Below are 17,718 nucleotides of genomic sequence, written 5' to 3' on the forward strand. Positions count from 1 at the left end.
AACAGAGGTTAGAGGAAAGACAATCAATTTTTCAAAAACACTATGAAATAAGTCCTTTTAGGTTTAAATTTTAAACAAGTTATTATGTTTTAAGTATTTTAATATCAGAAACCTTAGGGAAACTTGCTATAAAATTGTTTTTATAGTGATTTATTCCAATTTCTTTCCATCACATTCTGGCAGAAAATATTCATTGTCCCTGAAGAGTGAACATCTCTGGTTGGCATATGAAGTATTTGAGAGTTAAACTCATAAAAGAATGTCTTTATCTTAAGCAGAAGATAAACACAGAGACTATTAAGGTTTTGTTTCTTCATTTGCAGGAACTCAGCAATGTTCTTTCTGTAGCTACTTTAGTTTTGACATTCTTTGCAGTTGGGTCAACAATGTTTTTAGAAACATTTCTCCCCATGATATACTATATTCTAAAGCCCATCTTCCCCACTGAGTATGGTATGCTGAGTTTTCCTTTATAGTTTACCTGAGTATGATAATTGATATATTTTGGAATTGTGGTCTGTTTTTAATTCTTCTAAGGATGAGAAACAAAATAAGGTGTGAGGTCCTGAGAGGTGTCTGGCATATTTTAACAGTCTCAAATGAAAAAATCAGGTGTTCAGTTTGGACACTCAGTCATGTCCAACTCTTTGCGACCCCATGGACTGCAACACCCCAGGCTTCCTGTCCATCACCAACTCCCGGAGGTTGAACAGATTCATGTCCATTGAGTCGGTGATGCTATCCAATCATCTCATCCTCTGTCATCCCCTTCTCCTCCTACCGTCAACCTTTCCCAGCATCAGGGTCTTTTCCAATGAGTCAGTCTTCACATCAGGTGGTCAAAGTATTGGAGTTTCAGCTTCAGCATCAGTCCTTCTAATGAATATTCAGGACTGATTTCCTTTAGGATTGACTGGTTGGATCTCCTTGTTGTCCAAGGGACTCTCAAGAGTCTTCCCCAGCACCACAGTTTAAAAGCATCAATTCTTTGGTGCTCAGCTTTCTTTATAGTCCAACTCTCAAATCCATACATGACACTGGAAAAACCATAGCTTCGACTAGATGTACCCTTTCCATCTTTTATGGACCTTTTCCATGCTTTTATGTCTCTGCTTTTCAATATGCTGTCTAGGTTGAACATAGATTTTCTTCCAAGGAGCAAGCATCTTGTAATTTCACGGTACAGTCACAATCTGCAGTGATTTTGGAGCCCAAGAAAATAAAATCTGTCATTGTTTCCACTGTTTCCCCATCTATTTGCCAGGAAATGATGGGACCAGATGCCATGGTCTTAGTTTTCTGAATGCTGAGTTTTAAGACAACTTTTTCGCTCTCGTCTTTCACTTTCATAAAGAGGCTTTTAGTTCTTCTTCTCTTGCTGCCATAAGGGTGGTGTCATCTGAATATCTAAGGTTATTGATATTTCTCCCAGCAATCTTGATTCCAGCTTGTGCTTCATCCAGCCTGGCATTTTGCATGATGTACTCTGCATGTAAGTTAAATAAACAGGGTGACAACATACAGCCTTGATGTACTCCTTTACAGATTTGGAACCAGTCTGTTCCAAACTCAGGTGTGAGGCTTGGGAAACTGATTTTTGAACGAGTTCTACAAGTAGTCCATATGGGCATCACTATTCTAGAAATTCTACTTTAAATTCATGATATACCAGCTGACAACTTCATCTCTCAAATTAAAGAAAACACTTATGTGAAAAATAAAATAGTCCTGAGAAGCAAAAAGAAATTGGTTGCTGAAGTAAAGGCGTCAAAAGTTTGTAGTGTAAACTTTGAGGCTTTTATTTTATTTCATTTATCTTTTAATTGAAGTATAGTTGATTTACAATGTTGTGTTAGTTTTAGGTGTAAGCACAGTGATTGAGTCATATATATATGTATAGGGTAAAGAATTTAAAAAAATATATATATATATGGTATATATATTCTTTTTCAGATTCTTTACCTTTTATAGATTATTACAAAACATTGAATGAATTTCCCTGTGCTATATAATAGGGCTTTGTTGGCTATTTTATGTAGAGTGGTGTGTATATGCTAATCCCAAAGGGGTGCAGATACAAGATTTATTTGTATGCTTCATTCACTCAACAAACACACATTGTACACCTATCACCTATCACAGCTCAAATTGCTGGGGATACAAAAATAAAAAGGAAACAGCCTTCCCTATCAAGTATTTCTCAGTCAAACAGGAAAGAGAATACATGTGTAGCAACAGAACAGAGTTTCTGAGAGCCATAGGAGTACAGCCATGGCTAGATGTACACCCTGGCACTTTGGGAACCTAGATTTTCACAAGTCAGAGAAGAGACGGGTATGTTAGTATGGCCTTTGATGCTGTAAAAGAGTGTATTTCAAGGTGGTTTCGAATCCAAACGGAGAAGGCAATGGTACCCCACTCCAGTACTCTTGCCTGGAAAATCCCATGGATGGAGGAGCCTGGTAGGCTACAGTCCATGGGGTCACGAAGAGTCAGACACTACTGAGCAACTTCACTTTCACGCATTGGAGAAGGAAATGGCAACCCGCTCTAGCGTTCTTGCCTGGAGAATCCCAGGGGCAGGGAAGCCTAGTGGGCTGTGGTCTATGGGGTTGCACAGAGTCGAAGACGACTGAAGAGACATAGCAGCAGCAGCAGCAGAATCCAAATCCAAGAATTCAGATTTTGTAGTTTATCCCTGAGAAGAGACAAATACTGACTTCCCTGATAAGATTGGCTATGATATTAACAAATATTATTTCTAATATGATATAATGAAGTGTGTTAATATTTGGAAGATCTGCGTAATTCAGTGAATTGTTATTTTCCAAATGACCAATCATTATACTATAAAATTATGCATGTGTAAAAGAGTCATCTAAATAGTGAGATAGACCAATGATCTTAGTGCAACAGAATACGAAAAGTTCATTGATATGGTCCACGTTGTACTAAACTTTAAAAGTGTAATTTGCCAAGTTTTTGGCATAATATAAAAAAGTATATCCATAATTATCTAGAAAGGCTTATAAAATGTCCCTCCCTTTCTAAATACATATCTGTGTAAGGCCAGACTTTCTCCATATGTTTGACAAAAATAATATAACAGATTGAATAGAGAAACAGATATAGAAGTCTAGTTGCTTCTACTAAGGCAGCTATTAAAGAAGTTTGTAAAAATGTAAAATGGTGCCAACCTTCTCAATATAGATTTTTTTTTTAATTTTGGAAAATATTAGTCACTATTCAAAACAGTCACTTTTCAAAAAACATGTTGTTTCTGTTAACATTTAATGAGCTTATCATGGTTTTAAATAAGTAAGTATTTTAAAATATCAGTTTTATTTTCAAATATGTGAAGTATTGGTAGTCATAACCACATAAAGGCTATTTGGGATATTCAGTAATTTTGGGTATAAAAGATTCTGAGACAAAAAAGTTAGAGAACAGGTGGTTTAGCTGATCCTAGCAAGAGAGAGACTATTTTACTTATGCTGAACTGTAGGTACATAGAAACAGCATATAGTGACACTTAACCCTAAGAGAAAAGTAATTGGTTGTGTTGCTTATTGATTAAAATATGCTTCACAGATTGCAGCCCAGGAAGTTTTAAGGAGATCTAGCAAGTTTTATCTGGAGAAGGCAATGGCAACCCACTCCAGTACTCTGGCCTGGAAAATCCCATGGGCAGAGGAGCCTGGTGGGCTGCAGTCCATGGGGTCGCGAAGAGTCAGACACGACTGAGCGACTTCACTTTCACTTTTCATTTTCATGCATTGGAGAAGGAAATGGCAACCCACTCCAGTGTTCTTGCCTGGAGAATCCCAGGGACGGGGGAGCCTGGTGGGCTGCCGTCTATGGGGTTGCACAGAGTCAGACACGACTGAAGCAACTTAGCAGCAGTAGCAGCAGCAAGTTTTATCAGTCAGAGTTCTTTGGTTGAAAGCAACAGAAACCAACTAAGACAACTGGGTTAGTTTTCTATTTTTGTTTAATAAACTCCTCAAAATAAAGCAGTCTAAAACAACAAGTAAATATCATCTCATAGTTTCCATGCAGTTTTAGAACCCATGGAACTTGTTTTTCAAAATCAGTAGAAGAATCTCTTTCTTTAGGAAGATAGTAATTCTTATAAGGGAATCACTGATTAGATTAGGCCCAAAAAGGATGATCTCCCTTTTCACTTAACTGAGGACATTAATTACAATAAGGTAACATAAACATGGGAGTATAAATCATCATCATTCTTCTGGTTAGAAGCAAATTACTAGTCCTTCCCATTTCCAAGGGAAGCGGATTACGAAGTAAATCATTGGGGATCATTTTAGGATCTGCTTACCATAGTAATGTAAACAAGTAGAGAATTTATCAAAAGAAAATGAGGTAACCACACAGTCAAAGGAATGGCTAAAAGTCAGTCTTGGAGAAAGCAAGAAGCCCTTTTCCATTATCCTGAAAGCTATCAAAGACTTGCTTGCTTTTTGTATCAAGAGAACAAGTATTAATTGACTAAATTATCTAGTCAACATGCCAGCACTAGGTGAATCAACTCCATATTTTTTTTAATGTTGTGTCCCTTTACTCAAAATTAAAGATCCTCCTCCTTGGCTCAGTGGGGCAGAGGGTCTTGAATGACAGCCCCTTGAAGACTATCCACAATGGAGAAAGAGGTGCTGCCTCAAAAGGAGGTTTTGGGACAGTAGAAGGTGAAAGATGCTGGAAGGTCAAAACACAGGTGTCCACAAAAGCCATCAGAATCAAAGGTAGCATAACTTTTCAAAGAGCAAAGGCAGAGTAATATTATCCTTCAATAATATGTACTTATGATGTAAAATCTAACAGATCTTTTATACTTATGAGCTCAAGTTTTGAGGGAAAAAAAAAACTTCTGAATACATCGTTATTATATATTCCCATTGACTTGTTTTTGAATGACATGGAGTAGTTTCACATTATATTTTGTTTATTTCATTTATTTCTTGTTGCTATGAAAGGAGGACAGACAGCTTTTTGGGGTTTTAAGCAAAAAAATTATTTAGAAATTATTTCCTCATTATATTAGTTCTTCCCAATGACTATCCAGTTGTCTTAATCTTCCTTCCAATGTTCCTTTTATCCTATACCTGAGATGTTCTCTCCTGCCCTAATTTTCTAGCCATCATCAATCATTCCAGTAACATCCAAAATTGCTCTTCCTCTATCAAGAAGACAAAGTTTATATTCCTCTGACTCCAGCTTCTGACCAGAGCACCTCCTAAAAATCACTTTAACACTGTGTATACAAAGTAAAATTTCTGGTATTTTTATCCCCACTGTCTGGTTGGAATCAACCTTTCCTTAATATACAAATAACATTAGCCTCTCATCCCAGGCATTTTGGGAAATTTCCAAGAATGCTTGGTAGGCTTATATTCTCCTGATTACCTCTTATTCTGAATTACTGCTCCCACTGAATTCTTCATTCCTCTTCTTATTTGCTCATCACCTGTTGTGGTTACTCTTTTTTTTTTTTCTTGTGCATATGTGCGAAATTTTTCCTTTTTTTTCTCCCCCAATCATCTATTTTTTTTTTATTTATTTTTATTAGTTGGAGGCTAATTACTTTACAATATTGTAGTGGTTTTTGCCATACATTGACATGAATCAGCCATGGATTTACATGTGTTCCCCATCCCGATCCCCTCTCCCACCTCCTTCTCCATCCCATCCCTCTGGGTCTTTCCAGTGCACCAGCCCTGAGCACTTGTCTCATGCATCCAACCTAAGCTGGTGATCTGTTTCATCCTTGATAGTATACTTGTTTCAATGCTATTCTCTCAGAACATCCCACCCTCGCCTTCTCCCAGAGTTCAGAAGTCTGTGGTTACTCTTTCCCTACCTCTTCTGATGGCAGACAAGGTTGCCTTTACAAAGAGTACCACTAACATAAATGTATAGCAGGGACTTCCTCAAGGCATGAGCTAACACAGAGAGATTATAGCACAAAATCTAAAAAAAAAATTTTTATTTCACTGTACTTATCTCACTGCTTCATTATCTACAGCACAAATTTTTATTCACATTCCTTTTCCCCAGAGAGCTCCCACCATTGCAGTCAGGCCCTCTCTCTTCTCTCTAGAATATCTCCCCCCTTTATATAATGTATATACTTCCTGTCATGTGGAAGGGGTGAGATGTGATTGTTATCATGACTAAACATGCCTGTAGTTGTAAAAAGAAATGATCTGTATAACAGAATTTCTCCCTTCCTCATAACTTTGAATTGTAAATCTCTATGTATAATATCATCACTTTACATTTTACTAGTATTATCTTTTTTTTTCTTTGTAAGCTTTTCCTGAGGAGAAGAATGCTTTATATCTGTTAAAAATGTTTCTAGGCATATCTGAGCCAACACCAATTCCAGATACAATTTTTTTTGGTGGGAGGAGTGGGGGAGATGATATAATTGAAAAGGATAATTAAACTGTGGAATTATTCACTGAGAAAAGTTATACATTTTTTTAAAATGCTAGAAATGTTATTGAATTTTTAAAGGACAGTTTTGAAAATGTCATTCTGAACTTGTACTAAAGAAAGGTTAAGGTCAGTATATGCTGCATGTATGATGTGTGTATATGTGTGTGTACATGTATAATGTATGGCTATTTATATATGTGTGTAAACATGTGCTAAGATGCTCCTCCATTTCTCTGTCATTTTTGTCCTTTAGTAGCACTGTGACTTTTCTCTTTAAATTTGATAGAAATCTAAAAATACTTTCTCAAGAAAAGGAAGGAGGAATTTCTGAAGTTTTTGATTAATTTTACCTACATAGCCTGCAAATTGTGGTTTCTATTTTTAATGTGTCTTTACTCAATTTCCTTTTCTTTTCTTCAGCCTGTTCTTCCCTTCCTCTTGTCTCGCCAGATCTATGTATTTATTTATTTTTACTTTCACATACTGAGGTATTTTTTTGCAGACTGCCCTGCAATCTGACAGTGTGTCCTTTGATGTATTCTGAGCTGCTTTTTCAAAAAAAAACCATGACATATAAAATCCCTGCTTTCCTTCCTGTGTGAATATTTGACTTAAAAACCAAACAGTCTGCTTTCTGCTGCTGCACATCCCAGCAGTGGGACCTGTGCTGCTCACTGCCTGTCTCACCTTTCGTGCCCCAGGAGGTACCTCAGCTGCTCCAGGGAGTGGTTGATCCTGAGAGAGTTGCTGATGGTGGGCAGAGTTCCTTAGAGGTGAGGAGCCCCGCTTTGGTCCCTCCAGAAAAGTCACTTGCATTTGCTCACTCCGTGACGGTGAAGGATGGCAGGCATGGAGGCCACCTGGCTTCTTAGCATGCTGAGTCTGAACATTCAGCATGAGCCTTGCCTCTCCATATATTTTTTGCACATCCATTTCAATGCACAGTATTTCATGTTACACAAAAGGATTCATACAGGCTTTGACACAAAACTTGAGGATTTCTGTGGAACTGGAGAGCAAAGTTTCTGTGAGTTTTGAAGCCTTACCCTTGGCACCTTTATTTCATTTAGAACAGGGTCGGGGAGATCCCCTGGAGAAGGAAATGGCAACCTATTCCAGTATTCTTTCCTGGGAAATCCCATGGACAGATGAGCCTGGTGGGCTACAGTCCATGGGGCCACAAAACAGTCGGACATGACTAAATAAAAAATAATCCAAATGACAAAACATAGCAACTAAAACAAAAAACTTATTTCCTTTAAGATTTTATTGTTCTTAATCAATACTGTCCTCCCTTTCTTGACCTCTGAGCACTTTTATACAAGTAAGTTTACCCTGCACTCTAAATTAGTGAATATACAGATGCTAAAAATCTGCATCATGGAGGTAGCAAGTTATTTTTAAGGGCCTTTAAAGTTACATAGAGGCCCACACTCAATACAATACATCCCCTAGGAATGAGTTCTGTTCAGAGAGCACATTCGTAAGTCCAGTTTGTTTGTAAATCCAACAAGGTTAGCCTAGGTACCCAATTAACACAATTGGCTATAACCTATTGTATTGTAATAGGTTTATAATTCTTTTCACACAAATAATACATTAAAAAACAAACACAAAATAAAGAAAACATTTTTAATCTTACAGTACAGTACCTTGAAAAGTATTTAGTACAGCACAGCAGCTGGCATACAGGAGCTGGCATTGGGTGAACAGGAAAGAAGAGTTATTAACTAGAGGAAGGAGAGGTGGTGGGAGATGTGAAGTTGAAGGATCGTCAGCAATAGGAGATGGAGGTCAAGCTGCAATTTCATTCACACCTGATGTTGATGGCAAAAGTTCTGTTTCCTTGCTGGATTCAATTCTATCTATCCTCTTATAAAAATGATCCAGTGATGTCTGGGTAGTAGCTCTTTTTTTTTTTTTTTCTTGTCATAGATGACATCCTGGGCTTGAAATAAAGATATTGTATTACCGTACTCTACAGCACTATACAGTGAAGTACACAAAAGCATAATCTCTTGTAGAGGATGTACACACATTACAATGTATACCAGACACATGGACTAACTTACATGATTAGACATGTGAATGCAGATTTGCATCTTTGAAAGTTTGCAACTTGAAGGTTCGTATGTAGGGAACTTACTGTAAATGAAATGTCCTAATTCAGTCATTGGCATGCAGCAGACATGGGCAGCACTGTGGTCCCATGAATCAGAAACAACACAGAGGATTATTTTCCTGTGAACAACTCAACTCTCTTCACCTGCTGGACTCTAGACCTGTTCATACTTTCAATTCATGATAAAGAAAAATGGAATTAAGTTTACCATTATAATCTGAGGCAGTTCCTTAAACTCTTTTTTTTTTATTTCCATTTTCACTGGTTTTTATTTGTAAATAATTGTTAAATTTGGACAAATGTTTTTAAAATGATATTTATCAGAAGTATTTTTTTCCCATTTATTTTTATTAGTTAGAGGCTAATTACTTTACAATATTGTAGTGGTTTTTGTCATACATTGACATGAACTCTTAACAGTGCATCTATGAAATTTTTGGCTAAACCAGCAGACCCGTAAATGACTGTTATACTACTTGGAGTCACTAAAGGAAGTGACTTAAAAGGACAAGGAAAGATAAAAGTCATCCCAAAATACAAATTAGGTTTAGCAGAGGACAATAGAAGAAAAACTTATTTTTTCTACATTTGGGTAATGGTTAATGGAGTATCTATGGAATTAATGAAACCAGATTCAAAACCTAGCTTTGCCACTCATGTGCCCCCATCCAGAAGTTAATCTCTGTAAAGATCCCTTACCTGTAAAAGGAGTAGAATAGTTTTGTGGAAATAAATGAAGGCGTACCAAATGAGAATAAGCAAAGTCTGTTTATTCTGAGCTGGCAATAGCAAGAAAGTCAGCAATTGCCACCTGCATTTTGGCACAGACTCAGAAGCAGGTGCAGGAGCCAGGAAGGCATTATAGTAGAAAAAGGGAAGCCGCAGTTGTGCCCTGACTGGGGGCTGTTAGGGAGTCTGTAGGCCGGCTCACTGGGAGTGGGGCATTCTGCATGATAGATCAATGCTATGTATTTGGCTTGCTCTGGTTGGTGCTAAGTGGAAGGGGGGACAAAAAATTAGGGGAACTGTTGATTATGAATCAAGCCCTGACTCTTTGGGGCCAACTGTTATGGAAGTTATTGTTCAGCTTCCTGGATCGTCCCTAGAGATAGCAATTTGACTTTCTGAAAATCTGACTTCTAGCTGGCTGGCTTCGCAGGTTGTTTGTTATAGATAGCGGGTTGGGATCTTGGGCAGATTGTTGCAGGTTATGAGTCAAAGTTCTATTTTTTTAATATATTCTGGCCATGGTTCATTGGTATATTTAGTCTCAGTTATACCCATGAATGGCATTCATCACAAGGGAACCACATAGCAGATGCTCAATAAATAGAAATTCAGTCTCTGCAAGTATTTGAAACCAGTACTGTCTGGTGCATTTTCCTTGATGTCAGTGTTAGGTAGATGTGGGAGAAGTCAGATGATGCTGGCATAAGGTCCTTCTCTGGAAAGTTATGTCAGAGTTGGCAGGTACTTTATTACTTGTGGGAAAAACATCTGTGAATACCTTAGGAGAACCTAAAAGCTGTACATTCCATCAATTTCATTTCTAGGAACTGTCTAAGCCCAAAAGGAACTCCAGGATCCTAACAGGTCTCTAAATTCATCCTGAGTTTAAGATGTGTTCTGGGGAAGCCAATGAGCTTAAAGACACTTGTGACTGTTAATAGTTCAATAATAAAAACACTCTCATTGTGAAGAGAGATGAAGTACCTTATCCTGAACAGGTGGGTATCATGTCCGTCCTTGTATCCCCAACATCTGGCACAATACCCAGAACACCATACACACTTATTCAGCAGCTGAATGATTGAATGGATGAATTTCTCAACTTAGATCAAGTAGCTATTGCAAAGATAGTAGGGGGTCCCCTTGCCTGTTATTTCCTATGTAATTTAGATATTTGTTATGTTTTATTCTTCACTAGAACCCTTAAACTCTGATTGAACTAAAAATAATCAAGTGATTGATCACTTAATTTATAATGATAGAAAAAAATCATTTTGGTCACTCTTTGGTCACTTTCTTCCCCACAAATGCTGAATTCTGGAAAGAATGTGTCAATGAACACACTAAATGGAATTTTAAATCCCTGTTCAGTGAACTGGAAGGAAAGATGACTTAAAGTAGCTTATAAGTGTCCATGTGAAATGGTGCCTAATTTGAACTTTAAATGCTAAACTTATTCAAATGATTTCACAGAAATATATTCCAAGCCAGTTGGTTCACACAGCCTCTTGGGAGCTGTTCATCTCAAAGTGACAGGCAGAACAACTTGCATTTTGTGTGGCAGAGTCCCCAGAGACCAGGATTTCAGACATAAGGACCTGAATTACCGTCCAGCCATTATTAGAGTGCACTTCATCCTCCGCGCATCAATTTGTTCATTGATTCATCACTTAAATAACATTGATTGAGCACCTTGAGTTTACTAGGCACTAGAGATAAACAGTGAAGCCACTGTCCTTAAAGGGTTCAAGGGTATGATATAAAATCAATGATGAACATAAATGCAGCTAGAGGCAAGAGCAGACTGAATTTGTTCATTTGATTACAGTATCTGGAGCACACAATGATGACTAAGATTTCTGCCCTTGAAGAACTCTAGTTCCTGTACAGCAGAAAACTCATGTACACAAATATGAGCGTGAGAACATGGTTACTTAGTCAGATAAAAAAACAAAATATCCTTGCAGTGTTTCTACCATTTATCCCTTCCCTTCCAGCCTCATTGACCCAACAGTAAAATGTGTCAGGTTTTGTCCAACCTTTCTTTAAATTAAATCCCCCCACCAAAAAAATGCTCCCATTTTATAAATGAAAAAACAGCATCTAGTGATGTCTAAATCACTTACCTAAAGTCATGGCTAGTAAATAGTGGAAGTTGAAACTCACATCTCCCCTATTTAGATGTTATTACTCCTCTAATTATATAAAGCTTTTCACATATAACCAGTGGAAGACTCCCACCCAGATCTACTGGGTCAGAATGGGGTAGGGGGTGGAGAGAAGGCTGTGGATCTGCAGTTTGAATAAAGAATACCATGTGAGAACCATACTGTGTTGCCCCTCATTGAATTCTTCCTTACCTTCAGCCATTGAAATAGATTGGACCATTGAAACAGACTCCATTCTCAGACCCTCTTGTGCATTATCAGTCACTTGTTTAAAGTCTTCTGCCCTTGTAGAGACCTACCTCTTTATCTGGGTACTGATTTTCCCACAGTCTGTTGTCAACTACTCTTTTGGCCAAGGATTCCTTGACTTCTTTTTAGGTATTATCTCCTACAGCCAGGCTAGTGTGTTTTTAGTGTACATACCAAACTTTCTCATATCCCTTTGCTGTATTATCATCACTACCTTAAATACCTTCTGAATTTCTGCATCTCCCATCATACACCTTATTCAAAAACCAGTTTCACAGTACATAGATGATTTACTGTTCACCCTCAAAAGAAGTAAAAACTCCTCTCTAAAGTAATTTTAATATTTTATATTGTTATATATGAATAACATATAGTATCTTATACTTTATATAGTGTTATATCTATGCCAGACTTTCCCTTTTACCATCATGGTATATGAATTCATCTCCTGATTTAATTCAGGACCTTAGAAGATAGGCCAGAGTCCAGACTCAGGAATTCTTCTTTTGTTTGGGTTTTTTGGTCATGCCTCATGGCAGGTATGTGGGATCTTAGTTCCTTGACCAGGGATCAGACCTGTGCCTCCTGCAGTGGAAGCCCAGATTCTTAACCACTAGACTATCAGGGAAGTCCTCAGAAATTCTTGTATCTTCCCCTTTGCCCCACATCTCTATCATAACACAGAATTCAAAAGGAAATAAAAATTCATTTTTGATCGATAAGTACACATCAATGTGTACTAGATACAAAATGGTTAATAATAAATTGCATTGGCCTATACATGCTGAAATAATGGTTCTAATTTAGAACTAGATGGCAGAGGTTAGTCTGTGAAACAGCAGCTTACAAAGATATGAAAAATATTCTATCCCTGTCCACATTAAAATGAACAGAGTGGATTTTACAAATCCTGTAAATACTGTGAAAAGCATATGAAACATAGGTTATTTGATTGGATAGTATATGTTAATCAGCATCATAAAAGAGTTTGGTGTTATTCACTCAGTCATGTCCAACTCTTTGCAAACCCATGGGCTGTAGCCTGCCAGGCTCCTCTGTCCATGGGATTCTCCAGGCAAGAATGCTGGAGTGGGTTGCCATTCCTTTCTCTAGGGGATCTTCCTGACCAGGTCTCCTGCATTGTAGGAAGATTCTTTACCATCTGAGCCACAGTCATTTAAATAACATAGAAACTGGAGAAGGAAACAGAGTGCTTTTATTTTTTATTTATTTATTTTAATTGGAGGCTAATTACAATATTGTGGTGGTTTTTGCCATACATTCACATGAATCAGCCATGGCTGTACACGTGTTCCTCATCCTGATCCTCCCTCCCACCTCCCTCTCCATCTCATCCCTCAGGGTCACCTCAGTGCACCAACCCTGAGCACCCTGTCTCATGCATTGAACCTGGACTGGTGATCTATTTCACATATGATAATATACATGTTTCAATGCTATTCTCTCAAATCATTCCACCCTCTCTTTCTCCCACAGAGTCCAAAAGTCTGTTATTTACATCTGTGTCTCTTTTGCTGTCTTGCATATAGGGTCATCGTTACCATCTTTCTAAATTCCATATATATGTGTTAATATACTGTATTAGTGTTTTTCTTTCTGACTTACTTCGCTCTGTATAATAGGCTCCAGTTTCATCCACCTCATTAGAACTGATTCAAATGCATTCTCTTTAATAGTTGAGTAATATTCCATTGTGTATATATACCACAGCTTTCTTATCCATTCGTCTGCCGATGGACATCTAGGTTGCTTCCATGTCCTGGCTATTGTAAACAGTGCTGTGATGAACACTGGGGTACACGTGTCTCTTTCAATTCTGGTTTCCTCGGTGTGTATGCCCAGCAGTGGGATTGCTGGGTCATATGGCAATCTTGAGAAAGAAGAATGGAACTGGAGGAATCAACCTGCCTGACTTCAGGCTATACTACAAAGCTACAGTCATCAAGACAGTATGGTACAGGCTTTTATTTCTTTGTTCAAGTTACCATCAAACAGTCAGCATAAGAATTTGCCCCAAATGCAGTTTTTATGGATGGTGTCTGTCTGATAGCTTGTACTTTGTTGTATAAAACCCATATTTTTCTTCTCATTTTTTTATAGCTACTACCCATGGCTTAGTACTAATATGAAGTATATGATTTTTTCACATCTTTAAGTACATTCTCTTAAAGACAAGTACCTAAAATCTTTGTGATAAAATTCATTGCACACTGTCAGAGAAAAATAGGAGTGCTGTTTGTGATTTATTGTTCTTCTGACATGGGATAGATTCCCAGGGAGAGAATTGTAAAAGAGAAAGCGTTAGCTTTACTTCAGAACTTAGTCCTTCATGAAGCCCTAGCTGTGTATTTCCAAATGCATAGGATAATTACCTTTATTCAGATGTTTCCTGTCAATTTATTGGCACAGATTATGATCAGGAGCTTTAATGAAGAAATAAGGATTTCTGATTTAGTGTATCATATCAATGTATGTATAATCAACTAACCTTTATATCAACCTTTAAAAAAGATATAATTTACCACAAGATTCAAGAGTAGTTGAATTCAGTCACATCTTTAGGCTCCACTCTTAATTGCAGATCTCTTGCTATTTCTACCAGATCTGCAGGCCCCTCCTCCACTGAAGCTTCAGACTCCTCAAAGTCATCCCTTAGGGTTGGAATCAAATTCTTCCAAACTATTTTTAGTGTTGAGATTTTTACTTCCTCCCATGAATCACAAATGTTTTTGATGGCATCTAGAATGATGAATTCTTTCCAGAAGGTTTTCAACTTATGTTGCCCAGATCCATCAGCATAATCACTGTGTATGGCAGCTATAACCTTCAGTTCAGTTCACTTCAGTCCCTCAGTCATGTCTGATTCTTTGCAACCCCATGCACTACAGCACACTAGGCTTCCCTGTTCATCACCAGCTCCCAGAGCTTACTCAAACTCATGTCCATTGATTCAGTGATGCCATCCAACCATCTCATCCTCTGTCATCCCCTTCTCCTGCCTTCAATCTTTCCCAGCATCAGGGTCTTTTCCAATGAGTCAGTTCTTCGCATCAGGTGGCCAAAGCATTGGAGTTTGAGCTTCAGCATTAGTCCTTCCAATGAACACTCAGGACTGATTTCCTTTAGGATTGACTGTTTGCTCTCCTTGCTGTCCAAGGGACTCTCAAGAGTCTTCTCCAACACCACAGTTCAAAAGCATCAATTCTTCAGTGCTCAACTTTCTTTATATTCCAACTCTCACATCCATACATGACTACTGTAAAAACCATAGCTTTGACTAGACAGACTTTTGTTGGCAAAGTAATGTCTCTGCTTTTTAATATGCTATCTAGGTTGGTCATAGCTTTTATTCCAAGGAGCAAGTGTCTTTTAATTTCATGGTTACTGTCACCTTCTGCAGTGATTTTGGAGCCCGAGAAAATATAGAAAATCTATGTCATGTCACCTCGTAAAAGAAATAGTCTTTAATTCTAAGCATAGCATGAAAAAGTGTGTTGGTTTACTATTCATTTGGTTAGGTTCCTTTTTCCATTGGGTTAATAGATCAACCATTCTTTTATTCATAACCTAACTCAATTTTTACTTCACCAGGAGGAAATAGGAAGCATCAGATTTACATTTGATTGTGATTCTCTTGATATGATTTTGGAATCATCACATGCTGACTGAAGTTTGATTTACCTATAAACAATAGTAACAATATCATGTACTTTTATAATACTTCACCAGTTAACAAGAATGTTTGCATATTAATTACCCACACTTAACAGGGTATAGCACACAGTAGGTACAAAATACATCTATTGAATCAATTATGATGAAGTGATGTTTTAAAATTATATCTTTCTCATTTGTTATTTCTGTTAAAATTGCAGGGTTTTTTTTTTTTTTTTTTGATGACTTCCTAAGGAGTTAAGAAGCAAAGTAGGAAGAATGTGTTGAGGTGATTGCTAAGCTTTGTTTTTTAAGCCAGCCTGGACCATCCTTCCCCAGCTGGGACAGCTTCCAAATTGGTTTCTCTTGATGATGGAGCATTGCTAATTGAATTAGTGAGGCCTGTGCCCCAACACCCCTGGGGGTTATTAATTCCTCCATCAAGATCTTAAAAGTTCTCCCAGAAAAACTTTACATAACAAGCGCACAGTGAAAAGTATCTAAGTTCATTGCTGAATTACATAATGGGATATACTCAGGAAACCAGTGTTATAAAAAAAGAGCTCTCTGATGATAACTTTTCTTTCACTAAGTTCTTGACCAACAGATATGTGACTTACATATGGATTTTTTTTCATAGAGACAGCATATTTAATTTTCCTGGTTTGTACTAAAATAAAATCATACTTTTTTCTGTGGGGAAGGGGGCTTTTTTCTCTTCCTCTTTTACATAGATGGATATCCAAGGAACTAAGAATAGATGACTTGCCTGTTTTACTTAGGAAAACAAGTAAGAAACTATTTGATTATGCAAACATTCCTAGTCCTTTCAGATGTCACTTTTCTCTTTATATTATTTTAAAATATATTGTTATATATTGCATTTGGTTAGAGATATACTGATTTCTTTAAAATTGTTTCTAAGCTGTTGAGAAAGCCTAGTAATTTGTATATTTCCTCTTCTCATGTAAAAGATATTCCTTGACTCAGAAATTGGGAATCATTGCCTTTCATGGGTATTTCTTTTTGCCCTGGCTTTTGTGCCTCTGTGTGTGTGTGTGTGTGTGTGTGTCTGTGTGTATGTGACTAGAATGGACTTGGGCACTGTAACCCATGTAAAGCCATGGGCTCTCTGCTGTGCTGTGCTTAGTCGGTCAGTTGTATCTACTCTTTGTGATCCCATGGATCACTGACTGTAGCCTCCCAGGCACCTCTGTCCATGAGGATTTTCAAGGCATGAATACTGAGGTGGGTTGCCATGCCCTTCTCCAGGGGATCTTCCCAACCCAGGTCTCCCGCATTGCAAGCAGACTCTTTATCAGCTGAACTACAGGGAAGCCCCCAAGGGCTCTGACCAGAATCTAATTAGGGCCCTTTTATCACTATGTTGTCCTTTCAGTTATAAGATGAATATGTTTGGGGGATTTAATGGGCAGATAGTGATTATGGTTAACAGTACTGTATTATATATTCAAAAGTTGCTAAGAGAACAGATTTGGAAATGTTCTCACCACAAAAAAGGTAATTATGTGAGGCTAAGGATGGTGTCAGCTAACACAATGAGGTTAATTATTTTGATACATTTGTAAGTGTATCAAATCAGAACATTTGTATGCCTTAAATTTACACAGTATTATATTTCAACTATATCTCAATAAAGCTGAGAGGAGGTAGGGGAAGAATTATGTATTCCTGAGATTAAAATTTGATGAATCCTGATAAGGTGGAACATACATTTACTTAAGATCCAAATAAATACAAAATCAGTTAAGAGACCAGCAGGATGGACTACAGATTGGGCTGCAGAAGCCCATGGATGGAAGAGATTGAAATAGGCTATGAGACTTGTAGGTTCAGTGACTTATATATGGATTTTTAAGGCTTGAATTATTGAGATCTCTGTTGGCTATCATAAAAGATCTGTCCATATTTTCACAAATGTATAAAAATCAAGAACGAGTATCCTACCTCTGTGCTGCAAAGATGGAACAATGTGACAGATATTTGTTCCATTATAGAGTCTTACTCCAGGATGGAAAAGGTGGATATAGATTATTGTTGAGTGACTTTGCACACTTATCCAAAAATGTCCATGTCGCTGTCCACGCATGTTTGTGTGTGTTAGTCTGCTCAAGTTGCTGTGAGAAAAGACCACAAACTGGGTGTCTTAAACCACAGACGCTTGTTTCTCACGGTTCTGAAGACTGGAAGGCCATGATTAAGGTGCTAGTAAATTCAACTTCTGGTGGAGCTCTCTTCTTACCTTGTAGACAACTGCCATCTCACTGTGTCCTTACGTGGTCTTTCCTCGTGGCC

The 17,718-nt window shown here is 37.7% G+C and overlaps 1 protein-coding gene and 1 pseudogene across 3 annotated transcripts in view; one reads left to right on the forward strand and one right to left on the reverse strand.

Moving 5' to 3' along the window:
- The window catches only part of LOC122679967, a 51,335-nt pseudogene extending 43,943 nt beyond the window's left edge, over positions 1-7,392 (reverse strand).
- The window catches only part of FAR2 (fatty acyl-CoA reductase 2), an 80,698-nt gene that overhangs the window by 2,309 nt on the left and 60,671 nt on the right, over positions 1-17,718 (forward strand). The window lies entirely within an intron of this gene.

This window comes from Cervus elaphus, chromosome 22, assembly GCF_910594005.1.
Source record: "Cervus elaphus chromosome 22, mCerEla1.1, whole genome shotgun sequence".
NCBI classification, from domain to species: domain Eukaryota; kingdom Metazoa; phylum Chordata; class Mammalia; order Artiodactyla; family Cervidae; genus Cervus; species Cervus elaphus.